This window comes from Takifugu flavidus, chromosome 12 (genome assembly GCF_003711565.1).
Source record: "Takifugu flavidus isolate HTHZ2018 chromosome 12, ASM371156v2, whole genome shotgun sequence".
Lineage (NCBI taxonomy): Eukaryota > Metazoa > Chordata > Actinopteri > Tetraodontiformes > Tetraodontidae > Takifugu > Takifugu flavidus.
This window is the reverse complement of record NC_079531.1, coordinates 5251312-5268946: the sequence shown is the minus strand read 5'-3', so window position 1 is coordinate 5268946 and position 17635 is coordinate 5251312. Positions and strand designations below refer to the sequence as shown.

The 17635-nt window shown below is 45.5% G+C and overlaps 1 protein-coding gene and 1 long non-coding RNA gene across 2 annotated transcripts in view; both read left to right on the top strand.

The window, feature by feature from the left end:
- Nucleotides 1-17635, top strand: part of rtn4rl1b (reticulon 4 receptor-like 1b) — an 83323-nt gene that overhangs the window by 16289 nt on the left and 49399 nt on the right. The window lies entirely within an intron of this gene.
- Nucleotides 1955-4129, top strand: LOC130534750 (uncharacterized). The gene is made up of 2 exons (XR_008952961.1): nucleotides 1955-2229; nucleotides 2920-4129. It is a non-coding gene; the product is annotated as an uncharacterized LOC130534750 (long non-coding RNA).

Below are 17635 nucleotides of genomic sequence, written 5' to 3'. Positions count from 1 at the left end.
AGCAGCTACAGTGTGAAAAGGCCATGCCAGCAGGCTTGATGCATTACACTGCCGTGTCCTTTCCCCAGCTGGAGGGTGTGTGTGTGTTTGTGTTTGTGTGTATATGTGTGTTCTTGTACTTCCTACATACTGAGGACCAAAATCCTAATTCTACTAGCAAAGTGAGGACATTTTGGGGAAATGAGAACAGGTTGATGGACATGGTTTTAAGGTTTGGGTTGGAATGTGTGTTTTTGTGTTTACTGCCCATGTTGTGACTATTTAGCTTGTATAGATGACTTGATATAGCTGCACAGACACGGAATAAGCAGATCCCAAATACATTTTGACTGTTTTCTTCTGAATGATACCTACTTGCTGCAGGTCTGCAGATTTTTACTGCAAAGCTTTTGTGTTTGGTGCTTTTTCTCCTGCAGTAGGAGCAGAAGCTTTATTTAAAACAGCTGCACTGAAGGAGAAAAACAAATGCCTGAACCCAAAAGTCAGAACAGTTGCACAGAGCCCAGAATGTGGGCTTTGAGCACTTTGAGCCATTCTGACTAAAATATGACCGCATCTAACCAGAAAAAGCAGCAATTTACAGATAAAATGATAAAACCTGAAACATTGTTTTGAAAAGTGGATTCTTGAATGAATGGATTCGTGAATTTTGTTGCCACTAATGTTCCTAAACATGCTCATTTCATCCCGTTTTTCCTCCTGATTTCTTACTGTCAAAGAATCTGCGAGGTCTCCCTCACCATAAATTCACTACATAATAAAATATCATCAGAAATAACATCATAAATGTTTAGTCAGACCAAACCGCTGCATTTCTACCTATTTAATTATAGGTCATCATTATGAAATACATATAAATAGGGATGCGTGATCAAAAAGTCCCTTGAAAATCTATTGCCATGACAACCAAGAGATGAATGGACATTAAGCTGGCTATTTACTGACTGGCCATTATTGCTAAATTCAAACAATCAAACTGTCCTCACTGCATTTCAGCCTTTCTTAAGTCATGTGGCTGCACATTATTGATAGACAGGTTGGTATCGACCGCCTGTTTAGTTCAGTTCAGCCTTATTGATACAGTGTCTGTTTCAATCTCCATTGTTTCTGAAGCAGATCGAACCCATGAACAATTATCACTATCAGCCACCATTGCTGTGATATTGTGATTAAGTGACACCGTAACTAGTCTGTAGGGGACCTTTGAACATGGTACCGAACTCCCATCGCTCGGAGAATCCAGACCCCTCACCCGGGGGCGTACGCTGCCTTCGCCCGTTCGCAGCCTCCCCGTCACGCCACAAGGGCAATGGAGGTCAAGGAAAAAACAAATAAACGTGTTGCGACCCAGCATTGCCTCATTTACTGCGACTGCGCACAAACAGTGAGACACCCCCCCTTTGGTAACCCTTCCACTCCCCCCCCCCCCCCCCCCAACCCCCAGCGCCCCCAGTAGAAAATGAAACCAATTAATTTCAAGGCAAGAAATGCAGGCTCGCCCCGCTCTTGATCTGTGTCCAAGTGATTGAAAAAAGTTTCTTTCCCTGCTGCGCTGACCTGCAGACATAATCACCACTGTCTGCCACTTTACTCTTGCTTCACTGCGTGTTACATTTCAAATAGCTTTTCCCATGAAACAGCAGAATTCTTGCTGTAGGGACAGGGGGAAAAGAAAAACCCAAAACGTCTGTTCTCGTGAGATAAATATCCAATAAAGTAAACATGTTTGTGGTTCGTGCACTAGGGTGGTAACGCCTTTTCCTTTCTCTTTAAAAGGTCTCTTGTGTGTCATAATTGTGAATTTAAAGCTCCAAGTTCACATTATCCAACCCGCCCAGGTTAAAATGGGAGGGCTCTGGCGCAGGCTGCCTTCAGGGGGTTTGGGTGGGAGGCTCAGCTGTGTGTGTGTGTGTGTGTGTGTGTGTGTGTGTGTGTGTGTGTGTGTGTGTGTGTGTGTGTGTGTGTGTGTGTGTGTGTGTGACGTTGGGATCTGTGAAGAGCGGTGAAAGTGTGCGACTCTGCCCTGCAACAGGCGACCATGTCGGCTCCTCAGAATTAGAATCTTGTCGTGCAGGCTTTACTTTTTGTCCTGTCACCCTTCTTCAGTGCTATTTATAGTGAGTTCAGCCCCCAGGGGATAAACCAGAAAGTGGGAGATGGAAAGAGAAACAGCACTGAAAGCTGGATGTGTTAGAACTGGATAGAGAGGAGAGATTAAAGAAACAGGAGGTGGGTAAAGACAAGTATTAAAATAGAAACAAAAGTGACGAATGAAAAAAAATAGAATTGCGGGCACTGACAGCTAGGAGGCTGCGGTTTTGATATAAGCCTTTTATCTGCGGAGTTTACATGTTCTCCCCATGTCTGGATGTTATCCTCTGGGATGGATTCGTGGATAACCAACAGTTAACAACAGGAAAGCAACGCTGCAAAACTCTAAAAGCTGCGATTGCAGGGAAATCCTTTTTTCTGGTCGGCGAGGGCAGATCCTGCTGTTTTGGGTCGAGCGTCTACAACAGCCCAACTAGTGTTAAATGTCCCCGAAGTGGTGTTTAGTCCCACGGGCACACTTTTGGCCTAATGGCTTCGTGAAATCTATGATTTCAAAGCCCCCATCGTGGCGGAGGGCAGTTTAGGGACGGTTTTGAGCATCTTTTTTTCAAGACTTCATTTTTGAAATACCTTCTGTCAGCCTCTCTTGTATTAACTGGCCAAATGTACCAACATGAGCACAGAAAGCTTTTTTTTTAAACCCCAAATTAACAGGGTAAAACACATCAGCCAGCCATTTTATAAACTGCTCGTTTATTGAATTTACTCACGTGTGAGTCGGCTCAGCGCAGTAATTGAAAATAACTCGTTGTTGGACAAGATATAAATTCATTACCCAGGCAGTAAAAAGTGTGTTTTCCCAATTAGGAAGACGATAATAAAGGTGACCGGCCCGAAGCTCCGAATCCTGGGCGGTACAGAGAGAGACCGGCGGGGCCACGTGTGAGGATGCTGATTGCAGCCTGCCTGAAGAGACCTCACTTTCCTCCACCGCCGCAGCTCCCGCTGAGCCTTAATTACCACTGCTCACGGGCCCGATCGCACGTAGTCATATCTGATTTCAGCTTACCCGCTAAATTGAAATGAATTTTCAGGAGCGATGAGCCCAACTTATACCTCTTTAGGCCGTAAAATCACAATGGATATGGAGCTGGGGGGAGATAATTGTGGATGAGGTAGGACGCTCGCTCTACCTGCGGGAGGAGTTTAAGAAAATTACCTGTTCGGAGCAGGACAGTTAGCATGGTTTGGGTGTCCTCAGAAGTGTCCTCGGTTCTCTTTTCCTGGTTGATGGGGATGAATCTGTAGGTGAGTGTCGGTGGTCTGAGCATTTTAAGGTTGCCACCTAACACTTTCCTCCATATGTGCACAATAGCGCAAAGAAAATATTAGCGCTCGGTTGCTTTCGTTTCACTTTACCTTGTGTATCTACGAGTGGAACCCGAACAAGTTGTCACGAAGTTCTCGTGCGCTGTAACTGTGTTTGATTCCATTTGTTTACCGCTGAAGCTAGATTACCACGCACCAACACAACCGAGCCATTAGTCACTTGTTCCTACAACCGTCAGTCGGGGTCATTGTCAGGGTCAGATCAACGACTTGATTAAGTTTCCAACGCAAACAAAATCCTCTGGCTGTATCGCACCATCTGCGCCCTGGTCGGCAGATGGAATCCTCTCATTTATTTTATCCACGCAGCTACTTTGCCTCCAACATTTTCCTGTCTACCCGTCACTTCTAAAGCACAGAGATGTTGTTGTCCACAGCGTGAATATGTCGTCTGCTAGTTTTGCATGCAAATAAGAGGCTATTACGTGCACCACCACTGAATGGTATACATCACAACTAACCATGGGTATACTGTAAATGAGCCATCGGAACGTTTATTATGTCCTTGAAAAGCTTTGGCTCCTTGAATTTAATCAATTTTGTCGTTAAATACATCTGACTGTAGTTGTTTTGTGCAACGCATATGAAACGAGACTATTATCTCATCTATCCGATGCTTTAGTGGCTAAAGCTTCCATATGCCTCCACATTTGTCTAAAATAAACTTCTAAAACCTGTTAAAATGAGAGTACGATGTTGAAAACGGTTTTGTGAAGGTCCAATGTGGAGCCGGAACAATAATCCAGTCAGTGAAATTGATCACGGCTTTCACCTTTGATACGTTTTGATTGATTTATCTCTCCTAAATCCTTAATGCAGAATCACAACAACATTGCGATAGAATAGATTACACAAGGGGTTTGGAATTAATTGTGCGTGCGTGTTATCACCAATTTTCATCATCTTGCTGAAATAAACTGGAATTCCTGACTGTAAAACACCTGCACCCACAGAGGTGCAAAATATAAAACCACGGGGCAAAAATGATCCATCGATGCCACGATTTTAGTCCATGAGACACATCAGCTGTCACTGCTCAAAGCCCAGCAATGGTTTATCTCATTTTGGGCTACAAATGACCGGCACCCTGCTAATCTCCTCCCTGACACTGAGGTTGCTGCTACGGTTGCTAATGCTACTGTAAAAAAATGAATTAATTTTAAAAAGACACCCATTCACGGCGTGAATGAAATTTAGCATGAAGTCACGTCTTACACACACTAATGCTGTTGTCTATTGAGTGACAGAATAATTGAGCAGCTGAAATTGACTCTCGAAAAGAAGAGAAACCTAATGTAGTAGCACATCCCAGAACACGTGGAAAAGAGACAAATCTCTGCTCACTTGGCTGCGTTTTTCCATAATATTGAGAAATGCTCGATTGATTCTTGAGTAGCTTGAGAAACCGCACTATGGCTTGTGTTTTTGATGGAGACCGTTGGGTCAGAGCTGCTTTTCAATGTGTCAGAATACAGTTTTGGACCTCTCACGGTTTTAATCAATCACCAAAAAACAGGACTTATTCACCAAAAGAGGAGTGGGTGAGGGAGTGCTTTTAAACAGAGGATAAATCTTCGCTCACCTCTTTTTTTATATTTTCCTTCCTCTTCCTTGTAATTTACATCAGAGAGATAAATGCTCAGAACATATGCCATAGCTGTAAATGGCATCTGTATCGTGTTGAGCAGTGCAGCTATGCTAACCTATGCTAAGCTATGCTAAGCTAAGTTCAGCTTTGCTCCTCCCTGCTGCACTGCTCCTATTTAGCTTTCATTGCATCTTGAGCACTTTACTGACTCGTATTTGAGGTAAATACTTTTGTATTCCCGCAAACTCAAGTTTGGCTCAGACAACTGCAGATGAATCCAGATCCAATTTCAACTTCCTGAGACTCGGTGTTGCTCGGAATCAATTATCCGCACAATGTGAGACATTCAGGGATCCAATTTAAACCTCCTGGATCTGGTCAGGGATCATCGGGACTGCCTGAATTTATATTAAACAAATTGAATGTCGAGGATTTCTAAATCTGGAACATTACACACCTGAGCAACAGCTGGAATTTCAGGACAACATGCTCACATTAGTTAAAATACTTTTAGTTAAGATGCGCAATAGAGATATATATATATTTCTGTTTTTGTCCGAATGTTCGTCCTCCGTGGGCCTTTGTATGTTTGGAAAGAAAGTTGCAAGTTTTGTGTTGTGCGTGTTGTGTGTGTGCGCACGTGGGGGAGTCTTTCCTTTATACCTGCCAGAGCAAAGATCTATCCATTCAGAATCCCTGTGGGACATTCAGCACACCAAAAGTGCTTCACCGCTCCAGCAAAATCCATTTTCCTTTTAAAGACGAGAGAGCCGTATGGCCCGTGCATGTCAATACGGCACTGTGTGCACGGATAAGAGCGCCACAGAGGAGGGAGCGCATGCACGTCACTGGATTATGCTGGGAGAGAAGGTGGACAGAGGTAACAGGCTGGGCCGGGCATGGAGGAGACGGAGCCCTTTCATGTCCTCTTCAGCCATTCAAAGACAACAAGCCTCCACGCCGCTGACATTAGCGGCCGGCGCTCGCACATGTGCACCCGCCCAGCAGGCCACATCTGAAACACAGCGCCTCTCCTCTGGCCCGTGAAGTGCGGTGGGGGGGCTAATGATAACCTGAAAGATTCGTTCACTTTTGCAGCTCTGCGTTTTTCTTTATTTGCACACGCGCGTTGCGGGCCGTTGACATTAATTACCGAAGCTGAATAGCGGCGTTCTGCAAATACGCTTTCTTCTGCTGACTGCACTGTCTGGCTCGCACATCAAGGGGGAATGTTTTGAAGGAAATACAAAATGGGAGCAGAAGGCAACATAAAATCCCATTTGATGGAGGCCGAACAAACAGAAAATCTCTCTTTTTTTCCCCCTTTCTTTTCATTGTTATTGCTACATTATGTATGCACTAGACATTCTTATTGACTTCAATTCGCTCATAAAGTTGAATTTAAGAAATGTAAAACCCATCTGTAATTGGATTCTGGACTTCCGGACTGGAAGGCCGCAGGTGGTGAGGGTGGGAAGGCGGGTGTCTGCCGAGCTCACAGTGAGCACTGGAGCACCGCAGGGCTGCTGTCTCAGCCCCAAACTCTTTACCCTGTACACACACGACTGTGTCTCCACCCAGGACAGCACCACCATCCTGGGCCTCATTAGTAGGGGGCGGCTGCAGGAAAACAATAAGTGACATCCTGTCTTATGGGGAGGAAAAGAACCTCAGCCACAATATATAAAAAACCCACCTAAAAGAAATCACAGTAGGAATCCTGCCCTCTGCAGCCCCTCACCATCAAAGGGGCCAAGGTGGAGAAGGCTGACAACCGCACATTCCCGGGACTACAGTTGACATCGGACCTGAGCCAGACTTTGAAAATGCCTGCCACAGTCGGGAGGGGGACAACCCAGCAGGGTCTTCAATTGATCAGACTGCTCAGGAAGGCTGGACTCGTCTGTGCCCTCTGACCCGGGCCTATAAAGAACTGCTACGTAGGGGTGTCTCCACAGGCAACAGCCTGCTACACCACACAGACAGAGAAGAAAGCTTTTCAAAGGGCCGCAAAGACCGCCGAGAAAATCACAAGGTCTCAACTTCCATCTGTGGACTGTGTACATGCAGCGAAGTCGGAAAGAATCACCAGAGACCCCCCCACCCCCCACCAACCCAGCCCTCCCCTATTCAGACACAGACAACATAGGGGACAGCTACTCACACACAACACACGATACTTCAGTAGCTCTTTTCCATGACACAAGGAAAAAATGATCTGCGTTATGTGCAATACAGAATTTCCCCTCACAATATTTATCTCCTCGTACAACATTTTCCTCTGACATTTACTTTATATGTGTCCCTTCTTCTTAACCTGGACTCTGAGCACCTGCACAAGGATTCCGATGTGCCTAGGCGGCTTAGATTCGGTGCGAATGGCAAATAAAATCCTTGTAGCTTGAACCTTGACTTAAATGTAAGAAGCTACGCTGCGGTTTGAACAACTGATTTATTCATTAGCGTATCCTCAAGCTTTATTTGCGAACCAGGCGGCTTGTGTAGGTGGTGGAGATGTTGATTCAAACACGTATTTTAAAGCCTCCGGGCAGACTTTTGTCTTCGCCGGATCCACTGTAGCGGAATGCTGCAGCTGTTTGTTGCGTATTTGCAACGGCGGTGCGATCGCTGCTCTGAAGCCACCTGGCAGCAGAACAGACCAATCAGAGGCTACCGAAAACCCCAACAAACAAACAAATAAGCATCTGCCTCCAAACTGCAACACTGATTTAACTATTGATCGGAAATAGTGAGCTCAATCCAAAACACGACTGCCTAAAACACACCCAATCGGTTTGATAAAAAAAGGGTTCTATTCATGAGACAGTACAAATCTCCAACATATTTTGCTCAAATTCATTTCCCTCAGTAGTTCAGTGTTAAAGATTTCATGCTTTGACTTGGAGTGTAAGAATTATTAGCTCTGTGATATAACTACGGGTCAGACCGCGCGGCACCTCAAAGGCTATTAAAAATAGCTCGATACAATCCTGAATTTAATTTGCAGCTGCAGAAATTGGAATGAATTTCTATGATGTGAGTCACACTAGTCTATTTAAGAGATACATTATGTAACAGCGTCATTGAGTCTCATTCCCAAGTGACTCAAATTAGATTTTTCTTTCCACCCTTTCCACTGATATATGTGCGTGTACATGGAGACTAACTGTCCTTTGCTAACTGGACTGGATCACCAGTTTAAACCATTTTACTGTAAATGTATGTTGACAGTGAAACTATTTTTGGTCAGATCTCCCTCAGTTGTTCTGGGGTAAAGCCCCATGGTTGGTGGGGGCTTCAGGGCCTCTTCGTTGGCCCTGTTTCTTGTGCGTGTGTGTTGGTTTCATCACAGTGGTGGAAAGGCGAGGATCATCGAGGTGCAGCCGGCCCATCCGTGGTGAATTCTCCGTTCTCTTGGAGGTCTGATGCAGAGAGTGGTGAAAGCCACTCTCCTCTCTCATTTCCCCGGATAGACCCGCTGTGTCTCCTCTCATAACTCTGCACATCCCATCAAGGCCGATTCATCTGCGCGATCCCGAATCTTATCGACCGCTCCCGGAGAGTGGCCGCATTCCAGCTTTTAAAAAGGTCTTAAAGGCCAATTTTGCTTCCACAAAGGAGCCTCGTGACCTCCCGCATTTACAGCGGGCGGTGCTAAAAAGTGTTTTGCAAACTCTTCCAGTAAAACTGTGGAATGCTTTGTGTTTGTCACTTCAGTTGATATAATTATGAATATGGCGATCATCCAGCGAATCTACGTGCACATCCTGACCCAAGACCGAAGATGTGAAGTTGATAAATGACTGCGATAACGAAGAGGCAGCAGGCTCCGGTTTCAATGCCATTGTAATCAATGCTGACCAAATTTTGCCCAGCTCCGCTCGCCGCCATTATACTCTCACATATCTGCAGTGTCTGATGGGTTCGTTGTAAAAGGAGCCACATAAAGCTGAGGCTGGGGTGGAAAACAGCACAGCACCTGATGTTTAAGTGAGGGATGGAGAGAGAGGGAGAGAGAGAGAGCTGATAGAGCTCGCCCGATCAAGACCGCCAAGAGGCTTTAGCCGGATGAGGCAGGTGCTGACGACAGGGTGCAGCCATCAAAGCGGAGATCTGGGAGCGCCGTTGTCACCAGCAGGGCACAAGAACCTTTCATCTGTCCGTGCCCATGCGCCATCTCCCACATGCACCCCACCCCAACCCACAAGTGTGTTTGCTGTACAAACCTAGCGTAGCAGCTAAACAAGTGGAGCGGGGCTTCAAAAGGAGGAGGAATTGTGTGTGGGTTCTTTTTCATTCGTGTCCAAAAGCCCACTACTCACCCTTTTGGAAAGATGATGGAGCTGTGTCCTTTTTAAGACTCCTGTTCTGGACATATTTAGTAAATCAGAACAGAACAAAAACAACTTGTACATGGAGAGTCGGCTAACGCACCCACGTAGGTGCACGTCAGCATCTGAAAGCATCTGGAAACCTTGTCGAGATGTAATGAGAAGTTCACTTTGATTAAAGAGCGGGCCATATGACATACAGGTCCCTTTATGAATCTCCTAATGTCTTTCTTAGCTTCTGAGGGGACATCCGCAGGGATGTGCACTCACATCAACCGGCCTGAACGTTGCCACTCAAGTGCACTCGTGTCACCCTCCCTCTTCGGCATTCAGGGCTGCGTTTTCCAGTCCGCAGAGGCCACCAGTCTGATAATCAGCACGCGCCTCACTGACATTCGTTGCACACGAATCGCGATCAGATTTCTGGGCTTCTGTTTCCAGGTGCTGGAGGTGAGAAAATACTGTAGACGCATGTGGCAAAAGTGTCAAGCAAATCATTTAGACCATCCTCAATTTATGAGGACGGAAAACCGAACACGGGCCTGCAAATTTATATGACCTCAGTCTGCAATTTTCACATCTTGTTTGTTCACTGGCCGTTTGGGGAGGACTCCTCCTGCACGGGGACATAAATAGCAAACACAAAACTAGACGACGTCCACTAACAGTGTTATGAAAAAGCTGCTGTATCGATTCCTGGGCGATGGAGGCACTGCTTTTGAGCAATGATGTTGATGTAATAAAAGTTTAAAGCTAACTGTGCTGGTTTATGGATGATACACTCAGGGAGGTGGATTCAGTACAGCTCTGTCTTTATTTTTCCTCATACATGTATAAACAGTATTCATCTTTGAAAGATACAAGCCTACAGCTGCCTGCAGGACTAGTGATCGGCTGCATTTGTATAATCACCCCAACCGGCGCTGGTAGGGATTAATCCAGCATCGGTTCCTTTTCAACAGGTCAGAGCTCAAGGCTTCACCTTCTCGCTTTGAGCTCCATATGGCCAGATTTGAAATCCGGTTAGTCAAGGAGGTGGGGGCATATAAAGCAGAAGTGACCCCAAAATGGATTAATCATAGGTGCCGGCAACAGATGAGGGATTTTAGTCCGTGCGGCCTCCTTTGCTCATTAAATTGGTCTGCACCTGTGTCCCTGCTGCACAGCACATCTGCCAGCAACTCGTCCCTCTGCATCCATCTCGTGGAGGGGTGTGATCCGCCATCACAGTCGCAGAAACACCCGTCTCGGTGCCGCGGCAGCGCTGCGCCACCTCAACGCCTTCAGCTTTGTTTCTGCTAATTGTTGGACACTGAGTAAATGTATGCACGCCTCCAGCCAAGGTTTTCTTGTTTTTGTCGAAGCTTCCATTCTGATGATGGCTCTGGCCCGAGGCACGATGCTGAACACCTTCCTGTTTCCTTCACCCGGACTCCGGCGGAGTTAATCGTGACACTTTATTTACGTATTTTTTGCAGCAGCAGCGTGGGGCCAGCTCTGTATCTGTCGCAGCAGTATGTGTAAACCATCTGACCCAGAACAGCTCTTGTGTTTGCTCGGAGCTTGCTGTGATTAACCAGACTGCGTTTCCCAGACACCACTGCTGCTGCAGCCTCGAGCGTTTTGCCTCCACTGTATGTTGTATGTAGAGAGGAATCCTTTTCATCTAGTGCCACGCTGTGTGAGGGATTATGCTTTCTGCACAGACAGAATCTAAAATTGTTGCAATTTATATACTTTTAGGTCGGTTTCAGGTCTGTTTTAAAGCAAGATTTCACCAATTGGGTGGCCATTTTGTCAAGAATTGGCCAGGCATTTGCAGGATTTTCTACATAGACTTTTTAATTTCTACTCTGCTGGGTTTAAATTAGGGTCTTTTGCACTGACTGCTGCAGGAACATGGCTACTCAAGGAGCTCCCCTGAGATCTTTCTGGTTGCATTTGCGCCACCATTTACCAGCAACCTACCGCTTCCTGCCCAGCACTCTCTCATCTATTGACAGCAAACATGGAATGTGTTTCAATTATAACATGTTAACCGTTAGGAAACCTAAGGGAGGAAGAAATCTCTGGATTTCACCTTTCACCTTAAATTAGCGCGTCTGTGACAGTTATGGAAACACGGGGGAGGGTTTTTTTTGGTTTTTACTTCAAACATCAACAGAAGTGACGCAGGATTGCACAGCACATCTTTAATTGTGCATGTTTATGCTCAATTTTCCATCTGCACATTTTCCCGGAAAAGGTCTACGCGGTGAATTTGATGCCGTCATATTAGAAGTGGTGAAAATATCCTCCTTCTCCTCCTCCTCTGTCCTTGACTTCTTCTCCCTGCCTCTCTGAATACGATCCTACATTCCTGCCGAAGGAGCACGCTAAGCTTCAGAGCTTAAACTGAAAGCATGTCCAATATTTTCAAAGAATGATAAACTATTCATGTCATCTTTGGCTTTGCCTCCATCAGAGCGAGCAATGCTGCACACAGCGGCCATTTTCTGTAGAAAATCAAAGGCGAATAATAACCAACCACGGGTATTTTAACACGACTAACCAAGAGTATTCTCCTCAGACCTCCCAGCATGTCACAGGACTGACATAAGGTCACCTGCTTTCAGTTTCTGATGTTAACCGCCTCCCTCTCTGTTTGTGCACAGTGGAACAATATGCAATCTTCAGACAAGCAGCCGTTTTGTGTGGCAGAAAGAAAACAATTCGCTGTTTGACTGCCACAGTCGTGACAAAAAGAGCTAATTTTCCTTTTCTCTGCCTTTTCGTCCCCCCGTGGAGGCTTTGCAGTTGATGTCTGTACTCCAGGAAGAAAGCCAGGCTGATATGTTTATTTTCATTTCGAGCTGCAAGCTGCACCCAGGACACCAAACAACACTCCAACACAAACAATACCAAACAATGCCTGCTTCCTCTTCCTCCACATAAGCAGAAGGAAGGACGATACGGATGCAGAATCATTACGGTGATGGCGGATGTGTCAGTTTTTTTTTAATGCAGGAGGAGGGGAGCGAATGGGTTTAGGCTTAAGTTAGAGAAAGCTATGGCAGTATTAAATTATAAAAGTGGACAGTTGGGTTATTTCTTGCTGCAATACAGGTGTAAAAATGAATATTTCTGACGCTTATCTTCTCTGGCCCCCGCCCGCATTTTCAAATGGCTCTAAAATGTATGTTTAGGCAACCGAGGGAGGGAGGGAGAGAGCGAGGACGTGTACATGGCTGCCTCTCAGACTCCATTAAGGCTGATGGCTGATGCCACCCCCTTAAAGCGTCTCCAAGCTTCTGCTTTTTGCCCTACATCTTAACATCCAAAGTGACGTTTGAACCCGACACATTCAGGTCACTCTTGGTTTTACTGTATATAAATATACATAAATATGTATGAATGAAAAGGATTAGGCAAATATGTGAACATCAGATGATGTCGACCTTTTGCAGCAGTTATATCAACACATCTCTCTTAACTTCAACACTAACGTTCTCCTGTGACACCTGCAGATCCAGCAAAGGCAGTGGACAGTAGATCTGTCCCATTTGTTGACAAACTCAGTGGGGTTAATGTCCAGGCTGGTTCATCCTTTATCAGTGTTCTGGCAGAATCCTCTTGTATAAGTTAAGCCAGTCCAAAAAACCCATCTAAGAAGAAAGTAGAAATCCTTGAACATAACTAAGGCTACACTTCACAAAGTCCCACTGTTCAAATCAATTGCGTTACAGAATAGAAATCTATGAGGGTTTTTTTTTTCATTGTTTAGCTAGAAGGAAAATGATACGAGCAAGTTCTGCTCGGTTTAAAAATACCCATCGCCCTTGAGGAGAATGAGAGAGATAAAAAAGTGACAGATGGACGTTTCTTCAAAAGATATTAGGAAGGGACACGGCCGGGCAGTAAGTAAATGTCAGCGAGAAGAGAAGTGGGGGAGATGAGCGGCGGCCCGATGGGAGCTGCCACATGCATGGCAGATCTTTAGTGGGAACAGTCTCTTATCGCTGTTGTGGTGAGATTTATTCACCGCTTCACTGTTCTTTGGGTCGGCTGTTTTAATAGCTCCTGTCCAGATCGAGGGCAGGGAAACCTAAATATCACTGTTTCTCAATAAGGAAAGAAAAAAAAAATAATGCGAGATTTGGGTTCGTCGTTCTTCTCATACCTGTCAAAATAACCATGATTTATGCCGATTACTGAAGTTTCCTTGAGAGGTGACCCTATTGAAGCAAATTGTGGCGCCCAAGGGGCCCTGGGGGAAGCACAATGGTGGACACATGTATCAAATCAATTGGGTTTGGTTCTGAGTGTAGATGGACCTTAAAAGGGGCACCACTGACATTTATAGCTATGTGAAGGCAGTAGAGGTGAGAGATGCAGTGGTAGGTTGGTGCAGGGTGATGATGAAGTGACCCAGGAGCGAGGCGCCGCTTCTGTTCTCCCCCTGCCCCTTTGCCACCTGCTGTAGCCAGAATTGATGAGCACAGGTCGGCCAGCAGACGCCGGGCAAGATTACAAACGCCCCACTTTGTCTTGTGTGCAGCACTTCTTCAAAGTGGTGGGGGGTTTGGGTCGTGGGAAGGAAAATAAAGGAAAAGCCAGAGGAAGGAGGTCCTAAAAAACAAACAGCTTCCAGAACCGCTGGAATGTCTTCATTTTCATATTTGCACCACTGGGAATTTATAATCACATGTGTGCGTGTGTGTGTTTGGTTTATTTTTTGAAGAATGGAAACCGCTCAGCCTTTTGGTGGCTGGCTTTTCATTTGGTTTCTTCACTGGGACCTGACCCAGAAACAGTCTCTTCAGTATCGGCAGGATGGATGACGAAGGATTGATCATATATGACTGGCTTGAGTTACTTTAAAAGCTGCTAGCACAAGTGACATCAATTAACATCTCCCTTTAGGTTTCAAGACAAGCGTGCTCACCTTTAAATGTTGACTGAGTAGACTGGGGTCCAAAGGTGTTCTGGCTGATTTTGGATTTTTATGATCTGATCAGGCCTTTGGGCCAGTGCAGAGGGGGTTGCATATAATCTGCACTGCACTTTAGAACTGTGGGAACCTGGCAGCTTTTGGGCCTTTGGGGTTCATAGCCCAGTCCAGCAAGCACTTAATAGAGACCTTGATGATCAGCACGCCGCATCCTTACAGCCTTGTGGCCCGCTGGAGCTCCGAGCAAAAGCGAAGAGAGAGAATTAAAAGCATGTTATTCTTCCACAGCAAGGGACTTTAATTGTGAGTTTGTGAACTTGAATTTATAGAGGAGCCTTTGAGAGGTGCATGTGAGTGTGTATCCTCCTGTGAGCACTGTGCATTTATTATCTTTAATGTTATTCTTGAACCAGAGTGGAAAGCTGCTAATCAGGCTCACTGGGTGTCTGAGCTGCAGGAATCTGTGGAAGTGGGACAGAGACAGGTTTCATAGGGTTTATGGGAAATGACCACCAAAAAGAGATGGGGAGAAGTGACAAAAAGATGCAAGAGGTTTTATGAAATCCATCTCAACGTGTGTGTGTTACCGAGGGGAAGAAGACAATGAATTAATAAGGGAATTACAACTGCTGGCCCACTTTGAGCAAAGCATGTAAAGATTGTAATCACCACTGCAATAAATAGAGCTGTATGGGCGGCGATAGCCTAACCTGGTTTCCACAAATCCCCAGTTCAATAAAGCTTCAGGTTTATGAAAAACAGTGATCTAAAGCTCGCCGAAAAAGTTTGTAGTTGTCAGAGCGATGCGCAGAAGTTTCAACAACAGCTCAGTCAGGTCACATGACTTCATATACTGATCCGTCTTTGCATCCAAACTTTAAAGGTATCCTTATCCGCTCAACACTTCCCTTATCCTGCATCCCTAGTAACATATGCAAACGTTTCATGGGATTATAGGCTGATGTGTGTGCAAGAGATAGGTTTGTTACGCCACTCGTCCTTGGGAGGTGTAGTCGTGGTCCTGGCCGTCAGTCAGACAGGGGCCTTCGTGTGAAGTCACGACTTTTTTTCCACCTCTGTCTCTTTTTTTCTCGAGGTCAGAGAGGCCATTTTAACCACCTCTCTTCTGTGTAGAGGACACGTGTGGAGAAACACTGATATTCTCTGTTTGCGTGCAGTGTTTGCTGGACTGAGGAAGGTATCAGGTGAAGTGGAAAATGTTTGATTTTCCTTTCATTCGGCTGGCTGATTCAGCTGTGGCGCTTCTGGTGAAGTTCCCGTTTCCTTTAGTAATCACTGGGAACTCCAAGGTCTTAGAAACTGTCCTACCGGTAAAGAGTAACGGAATTGTAATTCTATATTAATAATCCTTTTATGAGTGGAACATATAACTATTCTAGTAGTTCTAGAATATTCTAGTGGGTTGGGCCTGATGATGTGATTATATCAGAAACAGGAAATGCTGTATTGGTGTGAGAGACTGGTGGCGGCTTTACAAAACGCTGCCATTTGTTGTTTTCTTCACAGTCCTGTGAATGTAAATGAACAAAAATAAAACATATCCAGATGACTCAGTTGATTTGCATTCCATTTAGAGCAGATAAAAGTGTATGTCATCCTTGCCTGTCACCCAGGCACTGTTGTATCTCCGTCTCTCTGATAGACTGCCATTAAAATCTTAAGCGGCGCACGCCACTGTTGCTCACACCAAACAGACGACGCGGCAGGAAAACGGGCCTTGACTTCCCTCAACTGTCATCGTTAATTGGAGGAGATTTATGTCTGTACACTTGACTGTAATTGCACTGCGATGGGGAAAGAGTGGACACAAATGACACGGCTGACTCCGCCAGAGGTAAAACACGGCAAACAAACCCAAGTCATCAGGAAGGTGATAAACGATTCCAGGCCATCTGTGTAACACGCTGCAGTTTGAAGAGCCGTCCTTAGATTTATGACCCGCTCTGTTCCTTTAAATGGCTTTTTGTTTCTTTCATCAAAACCATAAAATGCACCTAATGAGGACAGCGCTCGCATAGTGCTGACAGTGCGCAATGCCCTCTGGGTAGGCACTTTTATTGTTGACTTCAGACGGCCCATAAAGTGATTGGGTGCCCCCCTCAGATCAATCGGGAAAACGCGGCCCGTCCTGCGAGTTGTAAAATGCAAAAATGTTGACCTTTAATTGTCCCCACAGGGCCAATCAGTGTCGCTCTTGCCTTAAATGCCAGAGCAGCGTTGGGACGCATCGTCAAAACACATCACATTTCATTCAAAGTCAGCAAGATGCAAATATGCTTCCGTTTTGTTTGGAACGTGCAACTTTCAGACGTTTTCGATATTCAACATGGTGTTCAAGTCTTACGTGTACGTCATTTAGATATTAGCTCTCACTTCAGAATGTGTACTAAACGTATAATAAACATATATTCACACTTGAAGAATCCCGCTTAAAAAGCAAAACCTGGTAAACAAAAACAAAAAACAAACAGCTGTTTTATCATACTGAGCAGAGACGTGAAGAATTTGGCTATGAATTTTTTTGTATTGTCCCCTCACCTGAAGAGAAGCAAAGCCACGCCGCTTCCTCTCTGGCAGCTGGCTGAAATCACCGCGGGAAATCAGCAATTCAAGTAAAAATACATGAGGCGGGTCGGCAGCAAATGGGCAGAAAAGACGTGGAAGCGACAACATTTCATCAGAAGTGATGTCTAACGGAGAAAGAGCCTCTTGGAGAGGATTTCCCCTTTGCAATTTAGGCGTGTTGTAGTGTCGGATATAGGGATACAAACACAAGAATGACCTTAATGCTATCAATAAAATGACCCCCACAGTCTACAAACCTCTGTGTTTTTGACATGAATTAATCATCTTCTATTTTCCCCTCCAACAGCTGACCGAGCCCACTTAAATAATTGAGATAAATGCTCGATTCCTTCAATGCACAAGGTCATAGGTGCATGGAAACAAACCAGGCTACTAAAAGAAAACAAAGCAAAACAAAAAAGCGCAGTATAAATGTGGCTGCATGGCCAGGTAGAAGGGAGAGGGAGAAGGAGAGGAGAGGAGAGGAGGGGAGGGGAGGGGAGAGGAGAGGAGGGAGAGGAGAGGAGAGGAGAGGAGAGGAGAGGAGAGGAGAGGAGAGGAGAGGAGAGGAGAGGAGAGGAGAGGAGAGGAGAGGAGGGGAGGGGAGGGGAGGGGAGGGGAAGGGAGGGGAGTGTTCTTCAGCCGTGGCCTCGTGTCCAGTGCCTCTGGGTCTGTTGGAGCAGGTTTAGATTTGCTGCTCATCCTGGAGGCTGTTCACCCTTTTACTGACTGTACAGCTTACCTCTGCTGCATCACTGT